The sequence below is a fragment of the Meriones unguiculatus genome, chromosome 7, assembly GCF_030254825.1.
Source record: "Meriones unguiculatus strain TT.TT164.6M chromosome 7, Bangor_MerUng_6.1, whole genome shotgun sequence".
NCBI lineage: Eukaryota > Metazoa > Chordata > Mammalia > Rodentia > Muridae > Meriones > Meriones unguiculatus.
The window spans coordinates 57,024,231-57,041,972 of NC_083355.1; the positions used below are offsets into that span (position 1 = coordinate 57,024,231).

At 45.3% G+C, this 17,742-nt stretch overlaps 1 long non-coding RNA gene and 1 pseudogene across 1 annotated transcript; both read right to left on the reverse strand.

Moving 5' to 3' along the window:
* Positions 1-932: 932 nt before the first annotated feature.
* On the reverse strand, positions 933-3,275 carry LOC132655222 (uncharacterized). The gene is made up of 2 exons (XR_009592953.1): positions 2,536-3,275; positions 933-1,297 (listed from the first exon to the last, which is right to left on the reverse strand). It is a non-coding gene; the product is annotated as an uncharacterized LOC132655222 (long non-coding RNA).
* Positions 3,276-4,227: 952 nt separating this feature from the next.
* LOC110558975 (large ribosomal subunit protein P2-like) lies at positions 4,228-6,447 on the reverse strand (annotated as a pseudogene).
* Positions 6,448-17,742: the final 11,295 nt, after the last annotated feature.

The window sequence follows — 17,742 nt, forward strand, 5'->3', positions numbered from 1 at the left end:
ATTAATGTGGAAGCATGAACCAAATAAAGCGTTTCTTCCCCAACTTGCTTTTTGGTCATGGCGCTTTGTCTCAGCAACAGAAGCAGGCAGTCATGTTGGTGACACTTTACGGGTGCAGCTTCCGACATTACTAGGAGACACAGTCTCCCAGCAAAACCCTGATTGATGCTCTGGCTCCTGCAGTCTTTCTGCCTTGCTCCCTGGGCCTTAGGTTCAGGGGATGCTTCCGAGATGGATCTGCTGGGGCTGCGGTCCACAACTCTGCATTTCGTTTGTTTGTGGTTTTTCTGTAATTGTCTCCATCTGTTGCACAGAAAAGTCTCTTTCATGAGGTATACAATTAACACCTTAACTTAAGAACACCTCAGAGGGCTGGGTGTGGTGGCCTTCCCTTCAAGCCGGCACTTGGGAGGCAGAGGCAGGCACATCTGCGAATTGGAGGATAGCCTGGTCTACACAGTGAGTTCCAGGCCAGCCAGGTATAAGAAGTGAGACTGCCTCAGAGAAACAAGAACTCCTGTAAACAAGAACAAGCTGTCCGTGTACAGCTCAGTACAGGTACAGCTCAGTAGTGAGGCATTTGCCTACCATCTCTGAGGCCTGGGTGCAAGTCCCATGATGCAAAAGAACAAAAAACAAAACAAACAAATAAACAAAAAACCTACCAAATTAAAACCAATTTAATTCTAGCATAATGTTTGTTTTTATGAAGTTGTCTCTTACAGAGATTTTGTTTGTTTGTTACAGCCGAGCACAGTGGTGCCTGCCTATGATCCCAGCACTCTGGGAGGCAGAGACAGACAGATCTCTGAGTTCGAGGCCAGCCTTGTCTATAAACTGAGTACAGGATAGCCAAGGCTGTCTCAAAAAAAAAAAAAGTAGAGAAAAAATAGTCACCTTTACATTTAAGGATTTACATTTATCCATATTCTGTACATCAAATATTTATTTAAAATAAAGTTTAAATATTGAACTTATATCTGCTTTGCTTCAGATGCTTTTCCATTTTCAGCAGTTTTTATACAGTAATTATCTAAAGCAAAATGGCTTAGTGGAAGGACTGAAGAGCTTTTATCAGAAGCTTTAATGTCCACTGATAGCTTCTAGCCCAAAGACTGACTTTGTAATCTGGATTAAGCCACAGAGTCGCTATGCAGGCTTCAGTGTCCTTGCTCACTCCTCACTTGTGGAGAGAAAGCATCTGGCAGTGAGTGAGTGCAGACTGCAGCTGTGTCGCTTCCCCAGGTTCCCCACAGGCTGGGGGAGCTTCTGTAATTCTCCTCAGTAAGATTGTGTCCTGAAAGAAGGTCAAAAGCTTTATAATGTTGTCAACTCATAACCTAACAACAATGATAAAAAATGATTATGATTAAATAAAAAATACGATATCTACTTCAGGATAACCCACTGCTGTTTGCAATGTGCTATAATAATAAAACCTTCATCTCCCAAATTGTTTTCTGGGCACATTTCTATGAAAAAAGGCAACTCAAATAAATCTCTACTGACTGCTCAACAATATAATAAATACCGAAACCTAGGTGAATTTTAAATACAGTCATAGTTTTCGCACAGGGATAACACATAGGTGATTCTCCAAAATAGATGTACTCTGTAATCCTAAACCTGTTTAGGGTTTAGGGGCTAGTGTTGACTCTTCCTATCAGGTTTAGTGTTCGAGAGCCAAGCTCTGGTGATGTCGCCCAGGAAAACCCTGAACTCTCAATGCTCCTGCATCAGCTTCTTTTTCTTTTCTTTCTTTGTTTTTTTTTTTTTTGTTCTTTGAGACAGGGTTTCTCCATGTAGCTTTGGCCAGCGACTCAGTTTATAGACCAGGCTGGCCTCCTCGAACTCGCAGTGATCCACCTGCCTCAGCCTCCCTGGGTACTAGGACTACAGGATTGCACCACCATGCCCAGCTTCTGCATTAGCTTCTTGAGTGATTTTTTTTTTTTAATGGATCAGATATTGACTTTTAAGGAACAGAACCAATGTCATCTGGAGTCTGCAGCCCAGTGACCTAGATCTACCTAGTCCAGAACTAGCTGTGTCACTTACTGGTGGAACACTTACACTTAACCTGGTGCTCCAAGTCCTGGCTCGGATCCCCAGAGCTGAAAAGAACACCTATCCTGTGCTGGGTTGCCGTGCCTGCCTTGGCATCCCAGCACGCAGCAGAGCAGCCAGCTCCAACAGAAGGACCGACTACAAAGCAAGTTCGAGGCCAGCCTGAGCTGCAGTGAGCTCCCAGCACAATGAACAACAAAACAAAAACTAAGAAGCAGAAGCCGGTGTGGAGGCTCACGCCTGTAGTCCCAGTTCTCAGGGAGACAGCGGCAGGTGGATCTCTGTGAGTTCAAGCCCAGTCTGGTCTACAAAGTGAGTAAAGGACAGCTAAGGCTACACAAAGAAATCCTGTCTCAACAAACAAACAAACAAACAAACAAAAACTAAACTAAACCAAAAAGCATAGGAGAAGAGGAAGGAAAGCAGAAGCAAAGAAGGGAGTAGGGGAGAGGGATAGAGAGGAGATACCGGTTACACTCTGAAGTTGGTGGTTCATTATTCAGAGGAAGAACTTTGGCCTTTTACTCCTGTCCACGTTGGAAGCATTTCTCCACTGCAGCATTTTTTTTTTCTATTGTTTTGGTTTTTGTTGTTGACTGCAGAGGCCACTGTGTTCCTTAAATATTAATGAAAGAGCACGTTTGATAGATGACCTGGTTGGGACACGAGCATTTTTAACTATGAAGTGACTGTCATTCTGAAGCACTCATTGTCCTATTCAGTCTTGGGGAAATGTGGCAGGACTGACAGGACTCAGCCACCGCAGAATCTTCCACGTGTGGGGGCGGGCGAGCAAATGTCCACATGATCCTGTTTTATCAGTGATGTTTGGCCTTCTCTTCCTCTTGGCTAGCTACTCAAAAAGATGTCTTTTAAGTGAAGGGGGGAAAGGAAAGCATAGTTTGCTCTCTCAGGCTGCTTCTAGGGTCCTTGCATTCTTAAGCTAAACCAAACTGTCCTTTCTTCAGTGGTCTGGCATCTTTTTAGGAAACAAAATTGCTTAAGGCTTTTTCTTGGTGCGATTGTTCTGCTTGTACTCAGAGAGACACAGCAAAGCTGGCTTCAACCAGCAGACCAAACTATGCGCTCAACATTCCCGTGGACTTCAAGATCTGGTTACATACTCATTCCTGAAAGAAACCACTGAAATCCCTCCTCTGCAATTAGAGTTCTCCTCCCACAACCTGTGCGAAACTGTGGGGGGTCTTTCTTTCTTGTCTTTTTAAGAAGCAGCTTTCCGTGTCGGGGAAACAAAGCCCAGAATCTTCTTTTGATAGTGCTGTCTTCAATTCAACCTAACCTACAACACCAATTAAATGACAAGATTTTACTACTAGGACAGCTGCGTTTCCTCATTTGCCCTGTCTTGGGGAGGAAAAACAGAAAAAGTGCATGCTCCAACCAGAGATTTATTTGTGATGGGTAAACAGAAACATCTTAGGGACTGGTGAATTTGTTCTAGTTCTTGAATTCCATCAGCCCGGCAGTTCCTTTCCCTCCTGCCCGCCCCACCTTACACAGCGATCGGGAGGCGGACGGAAAGCCTTTCTAAAGCAGTGGGTGCTGTCCCCGGGCTCAGGCTGCCGGCCGGGAGGTGACTGGCGTCAAAGCAGACCTCGCAGTCAAACAAGTTGTGCAACCGGGAGCAGTGGGCACTGTGCGAAAGGTTGCTCGGGCAGCACCTCGGGTTCAGGATCACTCAGTTCTCCCCCGAGCTATGTGGGCTGAAGACAGTGGCCGTCAGCGGTGATGGACAGGCGAGCGGGCCAATGAGGGAGACCAGAGGGCGGGGAAACCGTTCTTGGCAAACACTGCGGCTCAGGGCAGAACTGAAGGAAAGTCGCTTTGTGACCTTGGTTGTTTTCCGCGAAAACTTTCTCCTGCACTAAGCGCTAGAAGTCGGTGCAGTTTCGGGCCATGTTGGCTTACTGGGAACCAAAGCATGCTTTCCAGAAAAGCCATTTTTCTTTTCTTTTTTTCTGAGCCGAGCTCTCATGCAGCCTGGGGTGGCCTCCTTGTGTACCTGAGAGCTGAAAAAAGACCGTGAACTCTTCATTACGAGCAAGTTCAGCCATGCCCAATTAACAGTCCATTTTCTTCCTTTCTTCCTTTCTCTTTTTCAAGATCTGTACAAAGTTTTTATTTGCAGGGAGCAGGACTTTAATCAAACAAGCCAAATCCCCTGTCATCATCTGACTCTTCGGACTCCTCGTCTTTCTGCTGCTGCGGGGACCGAACCAGCAGCAGGAGCTGCAGAGCCAGGGCAGCAGAAACAGCCACGGCCCCACCAGCAGGCACACTGGCAAGCCTGCCAGCACGCTGAGCAGCGACATCCTCGATGTTTTCTCCATTCAGCTCACTGATGGCCTTGCGGAGCCGGTCACCGTCTGCCTGGATGCCCACGCTGTCGAGGATCTGCTTGAGGTCTTTGGCGCTAGGAGAGAAGCTGCCCCCAGGGCAGCCAGCAGTAACTCAAGTCCGTAGGGGCGGACAGGCCTCACGCGTGCGATCTCGGTGGCGTCGGGCGGCGAAAGAAACAACAGGCCAATTTTCTTTTTGGTGATAAAATGTTTAATTATTAAAAATAACATCGTCAAGCCAGGCGTGCTGTGCACACTGTGAGGCTGAGGCAGGAGGCTGGCGAGTTTGAAGCCAGCCTGGGCCGCACAGTAAAGCTGTCTCTAAACAAACGCCTAAACAAAACAACAACAACAACAGAAAATTAGGAAAATAAAGAACAGTGAGAAACATTTATAATCCATTTTGCTAAGAACCAGCTATATTACAGTTGAGGTCATCATGTGTTTATAAGATTTTGGACACGTGAATTTTTATAAGCCTTTTTTTCCTAACCATTTTTTAAACAATTAAATAATATTCTATTCATTATATTTCATTTTAATTATTCCTGCAAATTGACTGCTTCCATTCTATATGTAACACCAAAATGAACATAATTGAAATGTAGTTTCCTATAAGAAAAGTTATAAGTTCAGTGTTTATAGTGCATATACAACTTATATAAAGCCAGGTGGTGGTGGTGGCACACACCTTTGATCCCAGCACTTGGGAGGCAGAGGCAGGCAGATCTCTGCGTTCAAGGCCAGCTCGGTCTACAGAGTGAGTTCCAGGACAGCCAAAGCCACACAGAGAAACCCTGTCTCAGAAAACCAAAAAGAAAAAAAAAAAACTTATATAACGAATATATAGAGCCAGATTGATGGTGAATGTCTATAATCCCATACTTCAGGGGAGGAGGTGGAGGCAGGAGGATCAGGAAGGAGTTCCAGGTTAGTCTTGTCTGCATAGCAATTTTGAGACCAGCCAGAGATACATGAGCTCTGTCTCAAAAACACACAAACAAAAAGGCATATATGAGTGGCTCAGGGAACAACAAATGCACATTCGTGTGACCACACCAGGCTCACAAAATGAGACCTTGCCTGTGACTTAGAGGCCCACAGCTGGCCCCCCTCACACCAACAGCCAACAGCCTGAGCAGTTTCTCCACTGCCACGTTTTCTGGATTTCCTTTAGGTTGGCGTTGATAGTGACCCAGGGACGGAGAGAAGGATGTGGGTGAAGGAAATGTCGTGCTCTGCAGAGGACCTGAGTTCTGTGCCCCGCACCACACACAGCAGCTCGCTGCCTGTCACTTAGTTCCAGGGACCCCAGCTTCCTCTTCAAGACTTTGAAAGCACCTGTGCAAGCCCACACTCAGACACATACACCTATTCATAACTAAAAATAAAACAAATGTTGAAAAGGAAACAATTTGATGGTGACGGTGAGTGACGTGCATGTTTGCCAAGCTAGTTTCCTGATGTTTGGGGGCAGCACTGGCTTCTGTTTCTACTCTAAGTACTACCAGGCTTGACACAGCCACATCGACGGGACCAACAGCCCAGGGAGCCACTGTCTGGAGGAGAGTCTGCAGCGGCAGGCCAAGCACAAAGGTACTGGCAGTCAGTGCTGAGGAGTTCTAGTTTTCCTGTGCTCCCTCCTCCTCCCTCTCCTCCACCAGCTCCAGTATTTGGTTTTAGTTTATGATTTGTACTTTGTAGTTTCACTACTTTTAGGTCTGGAAGTGTAACTCAGTTGGCAGCATGCCTGCCTGACATTCAAGACGTTTCCCAGCGCCACACAGAACCGTCGAGCCTGTGATCCAGCACTTGGGCGATGGGGCAGGAGCATCAGTAGTTCAAAGCCATCCTCCGCTGCAACGGAGTTTCAGGCCAGCCTGGGCTACGAGGCCCTTTATAAACACAAAACAAAATAAAGAAGCCCTAACTCAAATCCAAACAGAGACATGGAGATTTCCCTGAGCTGAGCACACTGACCTCGGACATCTGGGGCAAACGCCAGCATAACTCTCCTCATCTTTATGTCACTCCAGCAGTCAGGTTGGTTAGATTGATCTTGGCTTTTAAAAATACAGAAGCTAAACAAGATTAAAATTAGTCAGGCCAGCTATTGATCCTCTCCCAACACTTGAGGAGTTTGAAGCCGACAGCTGGCAAGGTGGCTTAGCGGCTAAAAATGCTTCCACGGCAACCTTGACGTCCTCATTCAGTCCCTGGAACTCAGAGTGAAAGGAAGGAGTGACTTCCAAGAGTTGTCCTCTGACCTCAAGCACATGCTGAGCATGTGTGTACCCCCATCACACACATTAATAATAATAAAAATAACAGTTAATGAAATAAAAAATGTTAAAAGAGTATTTTGCTTGGTATGGTGATGAATGCTTTTAATCACAGCATTTGAAAGGTAGAGGCAGTCAGATCTCAGTTCCAGGTTAGCTAAGGGTACATAAGGAGACCCTGCTTCAATTTATATATAAAATATAATATATAAAATATATAATATGATATATAAAATATAAATGTAAATAAATAAAAATAAAAGGCTGAAGTTAGTCTGGATTGTATAAACAGATTTTACCTCAAACAACAATAAAGAAACAGACAGAAACAACAATAATAATAATTGCCAGGTGTGGTGGCACATGCCTTTGATCTCAGCACTCAGGGAGGCAGAGGCAGGCAGATTTCTGTGAGTTCAAGGCCAGCTTAGTCTACAAGGCGAGTCTAGGACAGCCGAGGCTACAATTGTAGCCTTTTCAACATCTAGCCAATTAGGCTACACAGAGAAACCCTGTCTCGGGAAAACCAAATAACAACAACAATAATCGGGCTGAGGTGCGAGTCAGTGTTGGAGCGTATTCTTAGGGCACACAAAGCTCTCTGTTCACTATCCAATACCCAAAACACACAACAGTGAAAACAGTGACCGGGCAGCGACGGAGCCAGTAAGAACGGCTGGCTTCCAGGTCACAGCAGAACCCACTGACTAGTGGTTTCAACCAGCTGACGCAGCATCCCTTGAGAGAGTAATTAAGAGACTCCTGGACCTCACTTGGCAGCCACTAGGTCAGATTCTCTGGGTTTGGAACCCAGGAATCTGCAGTTTTGTTGGCACGCAGAAAACCTCCCAGCACCCCACACTGCGGAGGCACTGTAGGGTTGGCAGCCCACGAGAACTGGTAAGGTTCCTGCATCCGTGGCTGCCAACCTCTGTGCCGCTTCAAGGACCGACATAGGGCAACAAGGAAATGAAGAAAAGACAGACCCACGGACAAGCTGGGATCAGGTAGGCGGTGCCCACTCTGTGGAGGGCACAACTGCAACCCAGAAATTTATCAAATTTATTTTACACATCTGAATTGAGGAGGAGGCAGCCTTGGCTAACCTCCGTAGGAGGTCTCTGTAGGAGCAGTCACAGATTGCAGGTTCCAGGAGGAGTAAGCTGTGACTGACGGTTTTTGAGCACACTGGTTGCTCTTTCACACACACTTATACGTGGTCAAGAGGAAGGCTTTGCCGTGTGTCTGAGCCTCAGCGGGGAAGGTGAGGCTGAGGCACTGGGATCCTTGACTCGGCTCTGACTGTGTCAGCAGTTCGCACTCACCCGCGGCAGGACGCCTGCTCGGCCCTGGGGCTCGGCAGCATCCACTTAGGCTCTTCTGTAGCCATCACACTGGGCTATGTTTTGCTGGAAGAAAATGGAAAACCCCAGTTCTCAGCCGGCATGGTGGCACAAGCTTTAATCCCAGCACTCAGGGAGGCAGAGGGAGGCGGATCTCTGGGAGTTTGAAGCCAGTCTGGTGTACAAAGCGAGTCCATGACCGTCAAGGCTACACAGAAAAACCCTGTCTCAAAAAAACCAAAACAAATAAACAAACATAAACAAACAAAAAAGTTCTTTACTCTATTATGACTTTGAAAAACCTACACTTCAAGAATTTCGGAGAACCACCTTAATTATTGTTTCAAATTAGTGGTAGGTTCTCATTGACTATTGGCCAAGAGCAAAGGCCAGATGCAAGGTGGCTGTGCCGGGAGGCACAGGCTAAGGCTGAGTCTCAGTGCTGTCAGAACAGAATCCCAGCCAGTGTTTCTGTCCTGTTTGTTTGGGTGTTGGGGTCTCTGGGCCTTGCATGACCCGGGCAGGCTCTCTATCTAAGTATTGACTAGAGCTCTTGTCTGTTTTGATATTTGAAATTCTTTTGCATGTAACCATTGGCCTACATGATACTGACTACATAGTAATTATCTTTGCATGAGGAGTCAGGAAGCCTACAGACACTTATAAAAAAGGGAAGTGGGAAAAACAAGTGGTTGAAAAGCTAGACTAGAGGATAAGGGTTATATAAACAAAATAAAAATAAAAATAGAAAGTCAAGCCAGAAAAATATCATTAGCAGTCTGGAAGACACGGCCCTTATTCAAACTACACTTGGTTAGGGTAGCTTGGAAGACAGATAAGAAAACAATAAGGAAACAGTCTGAAAATGAACCCGGGGTTGCAGAAAACACTCACCTGCTGCCTACCTTGGGGAAGAAATATTCTTTAGCTGACACTCACTTGCTCTCAAATAGTTATTGCTGAAGCTATATGATAGCTGACTTTTTTTTAAAGCTCCTTTCATCTCATCTTTCAACTCAGGCTGTCAGAAATTTACCATGAATTTCTATTTCTGTTTAAAAAATGTAGCAGCGATGAGTAAGAATATTATACAACTCAATAGCTAATATATATATATATATATATATATATATATATATATATATATACCATCTGGTAAACACTGGGTAATATTGCCAGGCACATGTGGTTCACGTTTTCAATCCCAGCATTTGAGAGACAGAGGCAAGAGGGTCTTTGTAAGTTCAAAGCCAGCCTGTTCTACATAGTTCCAGGCCCGCAGGGCTATATGGGGAGACCCTGCCTCAAAAATGTTTGTTTTTTGAATAATATTTAATCGAGAGAAAATTTGAGAAGATGAATTAATTGGCAGAATGTCAAATGCTTTGCAAATATATTAAGACCATTTTATTGTAGTGGCCATGAATAAAGGAAAAGATTAAAATAATAAATGATATTGCTATTAAAATATTTAATATTGCTATTAAAATAATGTTTCCAATAAACACTGCATTTTCAAGTTTTTTTTGTTTTGTTTTTTGTTTTTTTGAGACAAGGTTTCTCTGTGTAGCCTTGGCTGTCATGGAATTCACTCTGAAGAACAGGCTGGCCTTCAAGCTCACAGAGATCCACCTGCCTCTTTCTTGGGACTACAAGCGTGTGTCACCAGGCCTGGCTTATTCAAATTCTTTTTAATGAATTGTTGGTGATCAGTGTTTGGGTTAAGTTCTGTTTCTAGAATATGGAAAATGTCAGATTAATCTAAAAACTATTTATGGAAAAAACTTCAACAGTATGGCAAACAACCCTTTACTTTGTACAAGTAATACATACAAAAGAATTAATAAGCAGTAATTAAAAAGGAGTGGGAGATGGCTTGGTTGGAAAAGTGCGTGTCTTGCAAGCACCAGGGCCTGAGTTTGATCCCATGGGCATGGTGGTGCAAATCTAATCCCAGCACAGTGGTGGGGTGGGGTAGGAGGTAGAGTCAGGAGATTCCCTGGGACTTACTGCCAGCCAATCTAGCTTAATCAGTGAGATACAAGTCCAGTGAGAGACACTTTCCTAAAAGAAAGAAATTGAAGAGGGGCAGGGGAGGAGGGGGGGTGATGGAGGAGAAAAATAAATGGGAAAATATGAACAGCTCTTAAAGAATAACACCGGTTTTTCGTTAACAGCACGGTGGCACACAACTTTGATTCCAGTGTTCAGGGAGGCAGAGGTGGGCAGATCTCTGTGGGTTCAAGGCCAGCTTGGTCTACAGAGAGAGTCCAGGACAGGCAAGGCTACGCAGAGAAACCCTGTCTGGGGAGGGGGGATAACACCGGAGATTGCGTTAATCCCACTGGCCAGAATGAGACCACTACCACAATTTTTGGATGGAATTTGAAGCAAGCTTTATTAAATACCGGCCAGGACAGCGACCTCTGGCCCAGTGCTGAACCGGGGTTCCTAGAGAATGGTCGCAAACTCTGTTTGCCACTGTACAGACAAACCCCACAGGTCACACTTACTGCCCTTGATCTGCTGAGGGCAAGCATGCGCCCTGGTGTACTTTCTGCCCACACACCTTCCGCGCCCACATCCTGAGCAGTTTGGATAACCAACCTTGTTCACTAAAGTGAGAACCCACGGCTTGTTATCATCAGTGACCAACAGTCCCAGCATTCCAGGAAGCTATCTGTCCCTGGGCAAGTGAGGCTTACAGGTTTATCTGTCCTTGGGCTAGTGGGTTACAGGTTAGAAGCATTTTTATTTTACAACTCTCTTAAGCACAGCAATTTAAACGTAAAACCTAACTTTAACCCTCACACTTGGCCTTTGGTTTCCACACGTGCAAACACATCCATGCACACTCACACATATAACACACACACACACACACACACAGGTACATATACCAGCACACACACATACACCCACACATATCCACCCCCCATCACATACACATCCATCCATCCACACAGCTATACACATATACACAAATACACACCCAACTGCATGTGTGCCCACGCCTTTAATCCCTGTGGAGGAGGCAGATCTCTGTGAGTTCAAGGCCAGACTGGTCTACACAGTGAGTTCCAGGGCAGCCAGGGCTACACAGAGAAACCAGTCTCAAAAAGACAGGAAAAAAATCCAGATTAGAAGTAGATCTTCCTTCTTGAAATGATTTAATTAAGCAAGAATCCCTCCCAGGTGCCATCCATTCTTTGGTTTTAGTTCATTCCAGATGTAGTCAGCTTGATTACCAAGAATAACTGTCATGCGCACTCATACACAGACATGTACACACAGTACACCACACTTACATAGCCACATTCACACACATGCATGTAAACATACATACACACATGCACATACACATATGAGCATATAGCCACATAACACATATCCACATGCACATACACTCATAACAAATATACACACATATATCTGCACACATGTACACAGATACACACACACACACAGAAAGGTAGAGGGAGAAGGAGACATGAGAAGTAATAATTTAGAGGTTAAAGAATTAAGACCAAGCAGAGCACAGTGGTGCACACCTGTAATCCTAGCACTCTTGGAGGCAGAGGCAGTTGGATTGCTGTGAGTTCAGAGCCAGCCTGGTTCACAAAGAGAGTCTAGAACAGCCAAAGCTATACAGAGAAACCTTATCTCCAACAAAAAAAAAGAAAAAAATTCCAAAATAGTACATGAGAATGACTTACAAACATAGCAAATGTTTAGTCCACTAGTTGTAAAGGAAATGAAAACAGAAACAATGAGCTATTGTTGCTGGAGAGATGGCTCAGCCGTTCCGGGCACTGGCTGCTCTTGCAGAGGGCTGAGGTTCAATTCTCAGCACCCACATGGCAGCTCACAACCATCTGTAACTCCAGTTTCAGAAGGGTACAATACCCTCTCTGACCTCAGAGGGCAGCAGGCACACACAGACATACATGTAGGCAGGCAAAGCATCCACGCACATAAAATAAAAGTAAATCAACCTTAAATACAAAAAAAAACAAAACGACGAGATACTATTGTTCTAATCAGATTGTTCAAGGTCCACAGTGAGTGGACGGATAGCTCAGTGGTAGAGTGCTTGCCTAGTGTGCACAGGCCTGGGTTCAACCTCCAGCACCATAAAATAAGCAAACAAACAAAGTATATGCTGAAGTTTAAAAAATAGTCCTACCATTGAACTCTGCTGCCCTGGATTCACAGCGTTCCACCTGCCTCTGCCTCTGCCTCTGCCTCTGCCTCTGCCTCTGCCTCTGCCTCTGCCTCTGCCTCTGCCTCTGCCTCTGCCTCTGCCTCTGCCTCTGCCTCTGCCTCTGCCTCTGCCTCTGCCTCTGCCTCTGCCTCTGCCTCTGCCTCTGCCTCTGCCTCTGCCTCTGCGGCTAACGGTGTCACCACCACATCCAGCCCAGAAGCGGAAACTTTCAGACATCATTTGTGAGAATTATTGTTCTTTCTCCTTTCCTTTCCTTTTTCTTTTCCTTTTTTGAAACAGGGTTTCTCTGTGTAGCCTTGGCTGTCCTAGAACTCACTTTGTAGACCAGGCTGGCCTCCAATTCACAGACATACACCTGCCTCTGCCTCCCAAGAGAATGCTCTTTTCATTGAGTAATTGGTATCAAAGTTCTCATGTGAAGGTAAACCTTGTTCAGTCCTATTTCTACTGGCATTTACATTAAGAGGAAATGTTAAAAAAGAAAACTCGTAAGTTTCTTTCTAAATACAAATTTTAGTCTAAAAAACTTGAACATTAAAAAAAGTCACATAACAACTTTTTATGCAATACTGAAAACTCAACAACCAAAATCAAGAGAATGGCTAAAACTACTACATATACATATATATGACATATATGATATGTGTGATGCACACACAAAGTCAATAAGTACATGTAATAATTAAAAGGAACAAGAATGAAAGAACATTAACTTAAGATGTTAACAGTTTTCTTTAGGTGGTGACATTATGAGTTATTTGCTTTTATTTTTCCTAATTCCCTGCAATAATCACACTATCACTTTAAAATCACAAAAGAAAGACACTCATCACGGAATAGCTTGAGTTAACTTTCATAGAACATACCATTCAAATCATTTCCTTGTAAGGCTTTTTTGTTTGGCTTCCTAGGAAACCTTGCTTCTCAGAAGCCAAACCCTGATACTGAAATTAAAGGCTGTGCTAGCAGATTAAGGGTTCCTGGGGAAAGGAGGCAGAAGGTAAAGTAATGGCAGTCTTTCACCTGACCGAAATTTTATTCCATGCCATCCACTCATGCATGGGAACATACATGCAGTCCAGTGGGAGGGGCATGGGATACATGAGCACACACACTTTCTCAAGAGTCTCCTGAAACTAACTGAAGACACCTTAACACTAGGGTTTTCCCCTTCCCTTCCCTCCTCCTTCTTTGAGAAAGGGTCTCACTTAGCCCAGGCTGGCCCTCAAACTCTATATAGTTGGAGATAGCCTTGAACATCTCTTCCTCCTGCCTCCACCACCCAAGTGCTGGCATCACATGTCGGCCACCATGTTGAGACTAAATTTCAAAAATTTTCTCTCCATTGAAGGCGAACTTAAAGAATTATGATTTTTGTTTCTTTTTTTTTTTGTTTGTTTGTTTGTTTAGTCGGTTTGGTTTTTGGTTTTTTGAGACAGGATTTCTCTGTGTAGCCTTGGTTGTCCTGGACTTGCTTTGTAGACTGGGCTGGCCTCGAACCCTCAGAGATCTGCCTGCCTCTGCCTTCTGTCGGGAACACAGGCGTGCGCCACTACGCCTTACTGTAATTTTCTTCTTACTGTCTCTGTATTTAGCTTCTGGAAGAGCATGGCACCTTTCCATCCACAAGGCTCGTTCAAGGGCTCATTTTTCAGCTGGCTTTTTGGGACCTACAGAAGTGCTAGACACAGTGCTGCCGCCTTGTATCCTAATACGAAATTGGGATACAAATTTCAAGTTCAAGGCCAGAACTTGGTCTTGAACTTGGTCTACAAAGCAAGTCCCAAGGCCAGTCTGGGCCAAACAGTGAGACCTTATCTTGATAAAACCAAAACCAAGGTCTGTTGCTCAATGCCCAACTTGGGGGGGAGGGGCCTTGTTGGGAATTCCCCCTCAAACTTAAGGCATTTATTTCTAGAAGATAAGCATATGCATAACTGACTACAATTTAAAACAGTGGTTCTCAACCTGTGGGTCTGGGCTCCTTTAGGGCTGACTATTAGACATTTACATTAGGATTCACAACAGTAACAAAATTACAGTTACGAAGGAGCAACAACTCTATGGTTGGGGTCACCATAACATGACGTGCTGTGCCCAGATCTTAAGGTTCCTGAAGACCACCAGGAGGAGGACCACATATGCAAGAGCAAAGGGCTGTATTGGGGCTTGAGCTCAGACTCTCTCCTGCAGTGGATCAGAGAGGAGAGCCCGGAGCAGCTACACCATAGGGTTTTTATTGGGGTCTGAGGAAGGCTCAGGGATTTTCGGCTTAACAGTCACACCATTGGGTGACATTCAGCAAGGGCAAGCTTGTTACAGAGTAATTGGCTGACTAACATAACTAACATTGAGCCAGCTATCTATAGACCTCAGGAATGTCAGGTATTTTCTGTGCCATGAAATATGCTACTACAAGGTTGGTGGGCTGCCCAGCACAGATGCCCAACCCTGAGAGAAGATACCTTCCCATTCTTGTGGTATCCTCAGGCTGTTCCTTGGGTAGGGAACCTTATGACTTTGTTTCTGGAATTGGTGACCTATGCCTAGTTCCTGATGCCCTTGGATGGGGTCACTAGTCATGGTGACTTTTGGGCGACCTTGTCTAGGCCTAGTTCCTGGTGACCTTTCGGGGTATCAGCCTGTTCTCTCAGAGGTACTGTATTAAAGGGTCACAGTGTTGAGAAGGTTGAGAACCACTGATTTAGATGAAACTTGGGCCGTTGACAGTTTATTTTAAATATCAAGGTATAGCTCAGATCACTTTAATGACAAACAGTTTGTCTGGGTAAGGATTCCAGCTTGATAACTAAACATTTTAGACCACAAAGATAACAGCTTCTTACATTGTGTCTTACAACAATGTTCTAATAACCTGTTAAATTAAGCCAAAGAAGCCAAGTTCAAGGCCAGCCTGGTCTTCAGAGTTAGCTCCAAGACAGCCAGGGCTACACAGAGAAACCCTGTCTCAAAGATTCCTGCTCCTCTCCCCACCTCATTAAATTTCCTCAAACCTGCTGCGGCTGGCTTCAGATCCTGGTTCTCCTGCCTCAGCCTACTGAATATTGGAAACACCCCTGAAACTTACTCTAAATGTTCTTGTTTTAAAATAAAAACCTGAAATTCGGAAGAGAGTGGGCTTAGCCTGCGCTGACAGTGACAGAGGACAGTCCCTCATCTGTCCCCACACAGCACGGAGGACTCCAGGGACTGCCGTTTACTGTTGAAAGCACTCATGACAGTCTCTGAGCCTCTTTGGGGCAACCTCCACTTTCCAAATGACGACAGAAGACCAGCCACTGGGCTTTGCTGCCTTTGTTGGCCATTGTGTCCACTGCGGGGGATACAGCTAAGAAGTGAAACCATTGCTTCTCGTGTCTCCTTGAGAGACCCCAAAAGACCACAGGAGTCGAGTCCATTGCAAATCACACGAGTATCTTTATTCAAGCTTAAGCTCGGGCCGCCAATCTTCCCTGACGCAGCGGGTTAGAAAGTGAGGCCCTGAGTCTCAGGGAGGCACAGTTTTTAAAGGGAAGAACAGTGAGCAGGGAATTCCAAGCCTTGCAGTCACAGAGAAGGGAAAGTTTTGGATGAAGGGGTTCCTTTAGGCAAATTGTTCCAAGCCACCTGGCCAACCTGGGTGGAATGTAGGACCCATTAACACATTCTGTGGTATTTATGACACCTGACACCAAGGACCCATCATTAACACATTTTGTGGCATTTATGACAACCTGCAGGGTGGAGGGCTATGTGGCCCTTCTCAGAACCCAATGGTGGGGGTCAAGTCACTCAAGGTCAGTCAACTTAAGACAGAGTCTGAAAAACAAAATGGAATCACCCTGCCACCCTCAGTTTCTTCAAGAGCAGGTAAGGCGTCAAAGTGGTTTCCCTCAGGAACTACTGCTCAGCCGGTCAGGGATCTCGCCACAGTACTGAGCTCAAGCCCAAGAGCAATGAAGGCAGGTGGGAACTTCCCAACAGAGGACCAGGGCGGCAGCGGCTGATAGAAAATCAATGAGGCAAGTTGAACTCATTCAACTGCTTTCTTGCTGAAGGCAGTTCAGGTAGGCAGGGACCATATGGGGGAGGGCTGGCCAAGTGCTGGATTTATGCTTAAACTGAATGTCATAAAGCAAAGCTGCAGAAGTGCAAATGTCAAGGCTTAGCTGAAAAGAAGGCTCAGAGTAGAGTTTGGTCAAGGAAAAAGCCCTTGTCAATCTATGCTTTGGAGAATAATGACCCTATTCTCATAGTCTCTGGAAGGAGCCTGGTAATCAGCACTTACAGCAGAGCAATTAAGTGCTCTCCTTTCGACCTTCCCAAAGCGAAGTAGAATTCATTGAACTCAACTGTAAAGATGTCCAGGTCAAGAGGAAGTAGTTAACATCTCATTAAAAGTTCATATAACGCTGGGAATGGTGGTGCATGCCTCTAATACTAGCACTCTGGGTGGCAGAGGCAAGTGGATGTCTGAGTTTGAGGCCAGCCTGGTCTACAGAGTGAGTGCAGGACAGCCAAGACTACACAGAGAAAACCTGTCTCGACAAACAAAACAAACAACAACAAAAAGTCCTATGACTGTTTACCCCTATTTTTAACTTGTGTGTGTGGGCCCCCACCTGCCTGTAAGTCCTGATTGCGCTACTTAAAACGTGTGTTTTTGAAACTCATCTGGATTCAGAGAGCATTCCTCTCAGCCTCAGGAGACAAGGAAATCTCTGTGAATTGGAGGCCAGCCTGGTCTAAGCCCTGAGTTCCAAAGCAGCCAGCACTACATAGTGAGAACTTGTCTCAAGCAAAACGAACCCCACTGTGTTTCTAGCTTAGAGATGTCTCTCTCAGTTGAGAGAGTTGGTTGTCTGGTAGGCACAAAGTCTAGGGATGGTGGTACACACTGGCACTCAGGAGGCACAGTCCGGAGGAGAATGAGTTCAAGGTCATCCTCATCTACGTGGCAAATTCAAGGTCAGGCTGTGCTGCGTGAGATTTTTGTCTCAAACAAAACAAAACCAACAGCCCATGTTATCCTGGGCTGGGGCGTGCACCGCCACCACCCATCTCAAAATGCACGCGTGCTTCTGGAAAACAATGTGACCATCTTCAGATTGCTTTCTCTTAACGTTTCCCACATTATCCAGAACGCATCAAGAAAATCGTGGTGCTACGGATTATCTTGGTAGATGCACATTTTGGTTTGGTTTCATGGAGGTAATGTAGGAGGTGTGCCTGGAGAAAGGTCCTTAGGTCAGCTTGGAGTGATGCCCTTGGGAGGTGCTTCCTGTGGGACCCCTGGTTTCTCCGTTGTTTGTGTTTGTTTTGAGACAGGGTCTCATGTATTCCCAGACAGACTGTCTGACCAGCTTACCTCCACCCCAGAGTGCGAGATTGCAGTACCTGGTCTGTGAGATGCTGGGATGGACGGAGATGCATGCTGGGCAGGTGCTCTGCCTTCGGGGCTACCT